The sequence below is a fragment of the Castanea sativa genome, chromosome 11, assembly GCF_040712315.1.
Source record: "Castanea sativa cultivar Marrone di Chiusa Pesio chromosome 11, ASM4071231v1".
NCBI lineage: Eukaryota > Viridiplantae > Streptophyta > Magnoliopsida > Fagales > Fagaceae > Castanea > Castanea sativa.
This window is the reverse complement of record NC_134023.1, coordinates 51259141-51271175: the sequence shown is the minus strand read 5'-3', so window position 1 is coordinate 51271175 and position 12035 is coordinate 51259141. Positions and strand designations below refer to the sequence as shown.

The window sequence follows — 12035 nt, the reverse complement described above, 5'->3', positions numbered from 1 at the left end:
TTCATGTGGAAGAATATAATTTGTAGGTTCGGGATTCCAAGGACGATCATATCAGATAATGGGCAGCAGTTCGACGGCCAAGACTTTAAGGATTTCTGCTCGGGTCTAAGCATCAAGAACCAGTTCTCATCCCCAGGGCATCCACAGGCAAATGGACAGACAGAGGTAACGAATCGAACATTGCTCAAGATTATTAAAGCCAAGCTGGACGACGCGAAGGGTGCCTAGCCAGAAGAATTGCCCAATGTCTTGTGGGCCTACAGAACCACGGCAAGAACCCCAATAGGAAAAACCCCTTTCAAGCTTACTTATGGCACTGAAGCAGTAATCCCGGTCGAGGTAGGAGTGGCTAGCATCAGGCGAGAGGTATTCCACGAAGAAAACAATGACGACCAGCTACGAATCAACCTAGATTGCCTAGACGAAGTAAGAGACAAAGCTTCCAACAGGATGACGAAGTACCATCAGAAGATGGCCGAATACTTCAACAAGAGGGTAAAACTCAAACGACTTGATATAGGCGACCTCGTCCTGCGCAAGGTCACTACGACGACTAGAGACTCTGCCCAAGGAAAGCTCGGCCCCACATGGGAAGGACCCTACCGAGTCGTCCACTACTCCAGGCAAGGCAGTTATCACCTGGAAACCCTAGACGGATAGAGGCTCCCACGACCATGGAACATTGAGCACTTGAAGAAGTACCACCAACAGATGTAACAAATAAATGCATTCATTCCTGAAATTAATAAAAGAATCATTCAGCTAATGTCTTCGTGTAAATAGGTGTGGTCAGCTGTAAGTCACAAAAACCAAAGATGGCTAAGTAATAAGATTCTACCTAGACGGATGTAAATTACTGACGAAGCCAAAAGACAATGTCAAAAATGGCTAAGTAATAAGATTCCGCCTAGACGGATGTAAATTACTGACGAAGCCAAAAGACAATCTCATAAATGGCTGAGTAATAAGATTCCGCCTAGACGGATGTAAATTACTGACGAAGCCAAAAGACAATCTCATAAATGGCTGAGTAATAAGATTCCACCTAGACGGATGTAAATTACTGACGAAGCAAAGAGATTGACAAGATCCTTGAAAAAGTGTAAGTCACAATAGAAAGACAACAAGCGTGAGGAGAAAAACCCTCGGGAGCAAGTTAATTGCGAGGAAAAGGAAAAGTCACAGCTAAAAATTTCACTAAAGCACCGACGGATGTAAAATACCACAAGCATAACACAAGTATGCAATCACAAATGCAAGTAAGTACGCAGCTATAAAAGCCAAAAAACAACGGGCAGTTACCATTGTTTTTACATCTAAAGGCCTATAAATACTGGGCTAAAAATATTGTTCTCGAGACAGATTAAAAGAAACATGTTCTGAAATTTGAGCCCAAAACATAACAGGCACCCAGTTAAAAAAAAAAAAGGGAGAAGAAAATTTTCATAGTATTAGGTTCAGGTGTCAATAGCAACATCGTCACCGGTAGGGGCGTCACTGGCAGGGGCATTCACGGGGGCGTCAGTCTCGGTGGTCAAAGACTGGGCAACCTCGTCAGCAGGCATCTCCCTGTCTACCTCTTCCAAGTCTAGTTTTTCCAAGTCTACTCCAGAGGGATGCTTGATGAAGTATCTTCTCAAAAGTTCAAACCCCTTGAAGTACCAACTGAAGAGCACAATGTTGTACTCCTCAGTTTGTTAGAAGCCCTCGATGGCCTTAGCAGCAATGACTCTGATCTTCTCCCTGGCAGCCACAAGTTGCTCATCCTTCTCCAAAACCAACTGCTGTTCAGCCCTGAGGTTGTCATTTAGTTTCTTGGCCTTTTCCTTGGCAAGGTTAACTTCGCCCATAGAAGCTATCAAATCTTTCTTCAACTCCGAGTTCTCCGCCTCCAAGGCTTTTACCCGTGACAGCACAGACTCGACCTTAGCCTCCTGAGCAAGATACTTCGAGGAAAGATGAATGCTCTCCCCTAGCACCTACAAAACACACAAGGGAATCGAACCTCAGAACAACGTAAAAAAAAAAAAAAAAAAAAAAAAAAAAAGAACAGAGAAGGGATAAACTTGCACAAGCGCGTTACCTGGACAAGCTTGTGGAGGTGACGACCCACCAGCTCATGTAGGGACGAACCCGAGAATGCCTTCAAATCTTCCGCAGTCACGACCCCATAATCCCGGTTCACCGCTAGTCTCTCATCGTCCCAGATAATAGACGAGCGAGAATCAACCTTCTCCTTCTCCCTGTCAGATATGCGCGGCCTTTTAGAAGCGGGGGTAGGGATCTCTTCAACCAAGGTGGCAGGAGAGGCCGTCCTCGTCGTCTCGGTACCAGAAACAATGGGAGTGACGGAAGCAGTTGGAGTGACGGAGGAACCCTTCCCTGTGACGCGTACCGCCTTCTTCCCGATGTTGGAAAACGGCTCATCCTTCTTGGACCTTATCTTCTCATACATATCTTTGTTGAACTTGGTCATCATTTCTGCAAAAAGAAAACACTTGATAAAAAAAAAATCCAAGTATATATAAGGGGGTTCAATATTGACGAGCTCAATACTTTCTCTTTTTTCCTTCAATGTCGATGCTGCGTAGGACGTAGGGGGACGGGTTAGGACCAAGGTTATAGAAGGCAAGGGTCCGCGGGTCTACCAAATCGTCCCAGCTTTCGATCGTCTAGGCGTACTCAATCGCTTTCTCAACACGATCCTTATGCCTGCTCTTGAGCTTAGGCCGTCTCTTAACTGCGCAAAACAAGAAACAAAGAAGTTGGTGACGATAACAGCAGATACAACAAAATTAAAAACGTCGGGAAGAAATACTGACGCACCTAAATTCGGGGTCCCCCACCGATGGAGCACCTCGAGATATCACCCCAATCCCCGCTGGAAGGAGTCTCAAAATCATCCCTGGACACAGAGAAAAATCTTGATTCCAATACCTGAAGGATGAAGGTAAACCCCTAACAATCCTTGTTCTCCTCTCCCAAGGTACTAACTCATAATATCCATACTCTCTAGACTCTTTCAAACGATATAGATAGATGAGTTCACCTACCTTAATCATGTCCCCGTTAGCGGCCAACCATATTTCTATACAATTGACCACTATCCTCCATGAATTGGGCATAAGTTGCCCGGGAGCAATACCAAAGTAATCTAAAAGCTCCATCATGAACGGATGGACGGGGAGCCTAAGTCCACAAGTGAAAGCGGCCTCATAGAAGCGCATCTCACCAGGGAAAAAGTGGCAAGCCCTGTCCTCGTCATTGGGCCGACGAACACGAACCCGCTCCGAAAATTGAAACCTATCTTTGAACCTACCCATGGTGTCAGCATCCAGCCCACACACCTCCACGAGGGCGTGAAAAGCCCTAACCTCTCGAAGGGTCGAAACGACAGTATCTCCCTCCACCGAGTCACCACTAAATGATAACCCAGTCTCGAGTTCACTGGACCTAACCTCAGACATCGTCCCCCACTCTCTCACCAAACCCTCAAACCAATCAATTGATTGACGAAGCAAAGGTAACAACTCAGCCAAGGCAACGCCCACACTGTTACCCTCAAAAACAAAATTCTCAAGGTTTGGGAAAATGCCTAAAGACCCCCCTAAGCATGCGAAAAGGAAGGAAACTGAGGGGCAAGCTATCCTAACCTCAGAGTTACTAATCATGGACACCCAGAAAAAACACAGAAGAAAGAGGTAAATGCTAAAATCCCAAAAACCAGAAAACAAAAGCAAAAAAAAAAAAAAAAAAAAATCAGATGTTTACTACCTCCAAAGAAAGAAAACGAGAAAAGGGGAGAAAAACTTACCTCAAAAAGAAGAAGATAAGAAGCCCAACACCAACACACACCGGCTCGAAAAGGAGTTGCAGAGAAAAGTTGAAGAAGAAAACACTCAGAGAAATGATTGAAAGTTTGGGGAAAACGAAAAGTAAAGTAAGAAGAGGAGAAGTTTAAAAATCAAGGCAAAAAACTAAAAATCAGCGGGAAACCCAAGAGTCATACAAGGGGAACATTAACCCCAACAACCAGAACGCGCCATGTGGCCATGACCAGTATGGCGCCGCCACTACGCATTTAATATGGCACGAAATCCCAAGAGTCCCCTGCAATCCAAAAAATCTTTCATTTTCTATGGTCGTCATGACATGTCACGACAACCACAGAATCTGGGGCCAGCTGATGGGACTGACGAAATCAACTACAGACGAGTTCAATACGACAGACGAGACCATTCTCTGAGATGAGCCCAAGCAAGTGTCCACGTCACCGACGAGGGTATCAGGATCATTCGATGCTGCTAGTAATGCCCCGGACAGTTACAAAACTAGCTGCACAGACCGTTAAGGGCATATTAAAGCCCCATTACTTAGCAGGAAGCGTTACCAAGAAAAGCATTAACATCACAATATCAACCACAACGACTAGAATCCAGAGCAACATATATAAAGCCCTCACATTGCCAATACAAGGTACGGACACAATTACGAGATATACCTAATTATTCTTACGTTCTATTATTATAAACTCTCTTGTACTGACTTTGGCATCAGAGGCGTTGTGGTAGGCACCACACCAGTGACCATTTTAGGGAATTTTTACTTCCACTACGACGCAAACGAACATTCGGCTCCATCTGGATGAATTCACTACAACTGATGAACTTGTGCTTCTTCACTTGCTATGTTAGTATTTGCAGCAATAGGTGTACTAAAGATTAATGTAGAGCAAGCAACCTGTAAGCCAATTCCATCCAAAATAAGCTCAGAACCTAGAATACCATAAGCTCTTAAAATGTCCCACTTCTTCAATAAGGAACTTCCCTTCCATAGCAAAAGAGAAAATTCCACACCATGGAAAAACCTTTTCTTCAACACGAGGGAAGCCTAGTAACAAAACCAAATCCAAATAGAAATTTGAGACAATTTTTGACATCAACATAGAAATCTTTAGTTCTTTTCTTGAGAGGAGGAACATCTATTGGTTTTTTGTACTACCAAGTGCCTATTATAACCAACATTGTAGTGAGCTCCCTCCAAGCTAACCTTAGAACTTCAGGTGTTAAAAACCCTTCGACTCCCCACATTTCCCGACAGTCTAATTGGTTATTGAAGCATGAATGAGAGAATGTGAGAAATTAAATTTAGAAATCTCTACAACCATTACTGGAGAAGTAGGAGAAAAACTTTTTTTTTTTGGATATATATTGTTTACTAGGATTCCGATTAGCACCAAAATGGGAGTGAGTTCCTTCAACAGATAGAGGTCCTTCTCATCACAAAAGAGTTAGAACAATAATCATTCATATATGTGGAAAACAGAACCACCAACAAAGAAGCTATGAATTTGGTTTTGATGAAAGCAGAATGTCACTCCTATTACCAAGCAACTAAAGCACATTCTAACAGCAGAGACCTGCAAGGATTGGTAAAATTTACTTCCTTGGAGGTGCTGAACTAATTGATAGACTTAAAGCTGAATCTTTTTCATCCTCACCATAAGAAGTGGTCGTCTTCCTAATCTATCTGTCGAGTACACTGATAGCAGAAGCTGGAATCTGCAAAAGCATTTTTACATGTTTGGGATATGTATTTAGTAGAATTCTGCAGTTCCTCACAGTTGTAGTGAGAGAAGTACCTGGATAATAGCCATCGAAATAGTCCCAATTCTACTTGAAAAACCTTCAGCAAACAAGAGTTCATAATCATCATTTCTTCTTTGTATTATCAGCAGTACACAAATCAGTCTCTACAGCCATTAACTTACCAGCTTCTAAGAATATTGAGCTTGAATAATAACCAATTGCGTTACACCCTCCAAATTGTTGAAGTAGTAATAACCCAACTCCAACCTAAGACAATATGATTAGAATAAATAAAAAGATTGGACAAGCTGAGAAAAGTAAAGGTGCCACATCAAGAGAGACTTACAATGAGTGAACGAACATATCTCCTCTGGAACAAGTCCAGAATTCTAGTTTCTTGCATTCTTTTGAAAGGATTCTGTATAATCCTGTAAGTAAAATAACAAAAGGAATAGAGAAAGAAAAATGTTCTGAATGAAAATTTCTCAACACAAAAATCTCTGTACAGTGTATATATATATATATATATATATATATGATTGTGCCTTTTCAAAGTTTAGCTTATAATATATTTTGCAAATTTTCATGTTTTTTGCATTACCCTTAATTGTGTCTTGAATCAAGGCCTATCAATTATCCTTGATTCAAGCCTAATCAAGGGCCTCATAGGTCAACTGTACTGTATGTATGTGTATATATATATATATATATACATATATATATATATATATATATATATATGAGAATTTGCCAAGCCAAAAGTGGTTAAAAATAAATATTTTTTTTTTAAACCACAACACTTGTCTTCACTTTTACTCTTTGAAGCCAAATGGAGCATATCAGGGTCCTATTGAAGCCAATTTACATTAAAAGAGTTCCAACTCCCAACAAAATATTTGACACAATGTTTAATTAATATTAAATTTTCATAAAGTTATATGGCCATTCCCAGATAAATTTGAAAAGATGCAAAAAGTAGGACATTGGAAATCATTGTTGTAAGATTTTAGGGTGATTATTTTTTGAATTTGCATTCATTTGTTATTGTCAAATGTAGATCAAGGACCATATCAGTGAGACAATTATTCCTACATTTTTCTCTACTGGTTTTCAACAACTAATAAAGTTCAGTATTTGACACAGAATGCTTGGTGGCTGGATCTTGGAAGACTTTCATTAGGTTTTAGCATTGGGATTCTTTCCTATGTGGTAAGTTTTGTAAGTTTGGCATTTTGTGATTGATTTACTTATTTAAAAGACAAAAAGTAATGATTAATTCTTATAACGAAACAGGTACCAATATACATTGCAAAAATAACACCTAAGAATCTTAGGGGACAATTTACATCAGCTACTCAGGTATAGTCAGATCATCATGCCTTTAAATTGAATGGCCAATACATTGTCATATCCTTATCTTTTGTTATGTGTGCAGTTGATTTTATGTTCCAGCCTTTCACTAATGTTTTTCATTGGAAATGCTGTAAACTGGCGCACTTTGGCTTTAATTGGTATTAATCTTTCTCGGCATAAATTTACCATACAATAACTTCTTAAAAGATAAGTTCTATTCTAATGGAATTTGTTATTGTCAGGTGCCACTCCATCTCTGTTACCACTTGTGGGATTATTCTTTGTTCCAGAGTCTCCTAGATGGCTGGTGAGAAACATTATTCTTCTTTGATGATATAGAATAGAATGCTTGCTTTTAAAATGGCTTCTTCAACTTGTTAGAACAATGTTAAGTAACTAAATTTACTCTTTCCTATCAGTTTCAGCTTTTGGGATGCTTTCAGGACAAAGCACATCAAAACTTTTATTTAGTTTTTTCTGTAAAGAAAAAGTGACCAGCCATTAGAGTGCTGAAGTGATAAGTACAACTTCTCTGCAGGCAAAACTTGGTAAAGAAAAAGAGCTTCAAGCTTCTTTACAGCTTCTTAGGGGAAAGAATGTGGATATTTCCCAAGAAGCAGCAGAGATCATAGTAACCTTCCAACTACATGATTTTATGATAGGGTATCTATGTTATAACCTTAACTAGGGGAAAATATTTCTTATTTGTTATGTTTTATCAACTTCTTGCCTTTCCATAGGATTATACAGCAAACTTTCAACAGCACTCAAAATCTAGCATTCTAGACTTATTCCAGAAGAGATATGTTCATTCCCTCATCATAAGCTTCACTCATTATCGAACGTTTATGTTTCATAGCTTGTCCAATCTTTTTATACGTTTTATTTAAATTCGTTTAGGTTGGACTTGGGTTGATGGCTTTGCAACAATTTGGAGAGGCCACCGCAATTGCATATTATGCAAGCTCTATATTTGTAGATGCTGGTAAACTAATAGTATTAAGAACTGTTTCACGTAGAAAATGCCAATATTAACAAATGAATAAATCGTGACTATTACCTCTGGTTTATGGTAGGTTTTTCAAGCAGCATTGGGACTATATCAATGGCAATTATCCAGGTACTTGGCTAACCTTAAGTTTGAGTGGATATAGGATTCTGCTTGATACATATAACAAACCATGTAAACAATCTTTTTACAGATTCCGGCTACTGCCTTAAGTGTAATCTTGACAGATAAATCAGGAAGACAGCCACCACTTCTTATGGTGAGGACATCACAAAATCAACTTTAAGTCTATGGTGTAAAGTTAAGTCGATTGCAATAAAGTCTGCTAACTCTTGCAGGTCTCTGCTGCTGGAATGTGCTTAAGTAGCTTCCTTGTAGGCTTGGCATTCTTCTTTCAGGTTTCTTTTGAAAAAAAATTCAAAGCTTCTCTGTCTGTGGTCCTAATTTCCACCTAAATGAAGGATCATTGTCTCAAAACTTTTGTCATGAGCAGGACCTCCATTGGTTGAAGGAGCTCACTCCCATCTTGGTGCTGATTGGGATCCCGGTAATAAAATATAACCTGAAATATGAATTTTGCCTTCTCCAGAGAAAACTAGACATTGCTAAATCTAATTTACCATATTACACTTCAATGATCAAATAGAATGTTGGTGGTGGTTGGATGTTTGAAGGGCCTGTAGTAATTGGAAATTCATGGCTTAGTTTTCAAGAAGCTCACAACAATATTACTGCTAATTTTTATATTGGTAATGCTAATTGGTTCATTGGCAATTACAAACTACCAAAAGACGCGGTTCCCTTTCTCAAGAAAGGGAATAAAAACTTCTTTGTTGAATATCTCAGATTCTTTACAATCAATGCTTCAACTACAAACTAGAATTTGAAAGATTTTAGGGGCTTATGGTATTCTAAGCATAAAACTTGGCTCTAATCTTCAGGACCAAAAGGCCTTTTTATCTGCTATTGCTGCAATTTATAATATGCTCAAACTATGCACTTTCTTATGTTCCTTATCCTATCAAATCCTTTAAAAGCAACAGAGGGGTGTTTAGTGTTCTTTTTGACTTCAATACTGGGCTGAGGTTTTGCATATCAAATTTAGATGCCTGTGATTGACTGGCTAATGATCCATGCAGGCTATTGTGTGACTTACTCATTAGGCATGGGAGGATTACCTTGTGATATAATGTCAGAGGTATGTCATTTATTGAATTGTGAATTGATTTATTAATAGGAATTTTGCATAAACAGGCAGGGTCCGGCATGTATATAACTCTAATTCGAGGATGAATTTCCATTTCAGATATTCCCCATAAATGTCAAGGGTACAGGTGGAAGCCTTGTGACTTTAGTAGTTGCTTCTCTGCTTGGATTGTTTCATATTCTTTCAATTTTATGGTGGAATGGTGTACAGCAGGTAATTGTTTATACACTTTTACTTTGTTATGGAAATGATTTTTGTACACTTCATTTTTTTAAATAATTTTGTTACAATCACTTCCAATTGTATTAAAAGTTTCCTGCTCTCTCTTCTCTAATCATATGTAAATATTTTTGCTACGCTACACTAGGAACATTTTCTTCTACTCCGCCATTAGTGGTTTGACTGTTCTATTTGTCACGAAATTGGTACCAGAGACAAAGGGCAGACTCTGGAAGAAATACAAGCATCAATGAACCATTTTGTCTAATTAGACAAAGTTGGGATAATAATAGTGAAGTAAATGTGGTTTAAAGTGTATCAAAATGGGAGAATTTCTTCCTAACAGATGGGAGGAAAAACTAAGCTTATTATAAGTATTTAGAAGAAATCAATTTAAGATTCTAGTTTGAGCAATGATATTTCCATCATTTGGCATTTGTGAAATTTATAGGGAGGACAATTTTTGTTGTTGCAACTTTATAACCATCATAACAAATGCCATTGCTGACAATAGTACAATCCTCGCCAATTGTCACATTTTTTTTGGATTTTGATTCTCACGCATCAACTAATTCTCATCTCTTTTTTCACGTGTTAAAAAATGTAGACATTCCTGCATCAATTGTGGATGTGTGTGAAATAGTGGATGTGAAAAAGTATGATAAAGAATTTGTACAACTTTGTGGATATTTGTACAACTTTGTAATAGTCCTTCTTCCATACCATCTCTCTCCATTTCTCCTGGAAGATGATAAAACTATTTTCAATGTGTCAAGAGAGAGAGATAAAGCCTGGTTTGGGGTTTATTTGTTTGCTTTTTTTTTTTTAGTGAAAGAGAAAGGCCTGGTTGGAGAATGACAGCTGAAACAGATGGCATTTATTAGTGTGAGACTTTCATATCATATTCATATTCTAATATGCTATGCTTGTGGTTGTGGGTGTGGGTGTGGGTGTGGCTTCTCTTGTACAAGTACAAGTACTTGTTGAAGTGGTTAACAGGTTAGGGTTCTCTTTCAAAAGGAAAACAATGCCATCAGACCCAATAATTCAATTCAGAGGATGTTGATTTTCATTCCATGAAAAGCCTAAAGGCTAATCAAGGGTGAGTTGCTGCCTTGTATAACTTGTCTGCGACAACTTTACTCAAAAGAAGCTTTGTCTTAACTAAAAGCATTTCTGTTTTGTCTTGTCTATTTTTTCTTTTTATTTAGAAAAAGTTATAAAAGGAATTAAATCTAGTTTTATTGTTAGGACTTCGGACAAGAATTATATAAAATAATTCGAAGTAGGCTAATTAGATTCTCTCATCTTATTTTCCTCAAAAAAGAAAAAAGACCCTCTCACTTTATGTCACTAATTAAATTAAAGATTAAATTTCATTATTGTTTAGGCTCACTTTTTGCTCAAGTCACATTGCACAATTTTATTGGGTTAACGGTTAACCCATGCCACATCAGTATTGTTTTTCATAAGCAAAAATAATGGGTCTTGGATCAAATTCATATCAAGCCCAAAAGAGACACACAGTTTATACAATCACACGGAATGGGCCCATAGATCCACATCTTCTCTACATCGCATAACAGATCTATGGACCACATAATGTCTTGTTACTCCTTGACTTCACAGATTGGACCAATGACCTATATTTTCTATTCAATCTAAATTGGGCTCATGGCATATTATTAATCTTTACTACACAAAATGGACGTAAGGCCCAAATCTTGCTATTTGCAAATTGGGTTCATGACTCATGTCATTGTCAACATCACACAGTAGATTTATGATCCGCATCTCTCTGTGGCTAAGTAAAGTTCTTGACTCCTTCGTTACTGTTGAGCTCTCATATATTTTAGATGCAATTCGAAGGAATTTCTCCTAGGGTCTATAAATTGGCAAAAAGAATCTGTTACTTCTTGCTTCACTCAAGTGCATCATTATTTTTAAATTCCAATCTTTGTATTCTATGACTATATGCTTGCATTCAGTTTATGGCACTTAGGGTCTGTTTGGATAAAACTTATTGCTGAAAACTGAAAAAACTGTAGCAAAATAATTTTTTAATGGTAAAAAGTACTGTTCATGCCAAAAATACTGTTCATTGGCCTAAAATTACTGTTCATGGCCAATGAACAGTGACAGATGCGCTTGAAAAAAAAAGGAGGTCAGACGTGGACGTGGACGCGCAAACGCGCTATCCAAACGTCCTCTTAGTCCCCTAGGCCAATGTCACTGTATTATTTATGCTTTCATTTTAATCATTGTATTCTTTCACACAAACCAAATGGGGGAAAAATTGATCATTCACACCAAAACTATAAGCTGGTATCTTCCAAATATTTCAAACATTTATTTTTTCCTCCCACCTGCTAGGAAGAATATGTAAGTTATAATACACTTTTGACAGAAAATGAGTTAATATAAGACTCATTTGCTAGTATTACTTGGACCTTATCTTATTGCAAATGGGTAATTGATGCTTGTATTTCCTCCAGACCTCTCCCCTTAGTCTCTGGTACCAGTTTTGCAACGAACAAAACAGTAAAACCGCAAATGACCGCATATATGAAAAATGTTCCTAATGTAGGGATGACCAAAACATTCACGTATAGTTACAAGAGACAGAGAGCAGGAAACTGTTAAGTAAACTTGAAAGTGT

General features: G+C 38.4%; 2 pseudogenes; one reads left to right on the top strand and one right to left on the bottom strand.

The window, feature by feature from the left end:
• Window positions 1-4086: 4086 nt before the first annotated feature.
• Window positions 4087-9644, top strand: LOC142616681 (sugar transporter ERD6-like 5; annotated as a pseudogene).
• Window positions 9645-11817: 2173 nt separating this feature from the next.
• Window positions 11818-12035, bottom strand: part of LOC142617238 (sugar transporter ERD6-like 5) — a 29373-nt pseudogene continuing 29155 nt past the window's right edge.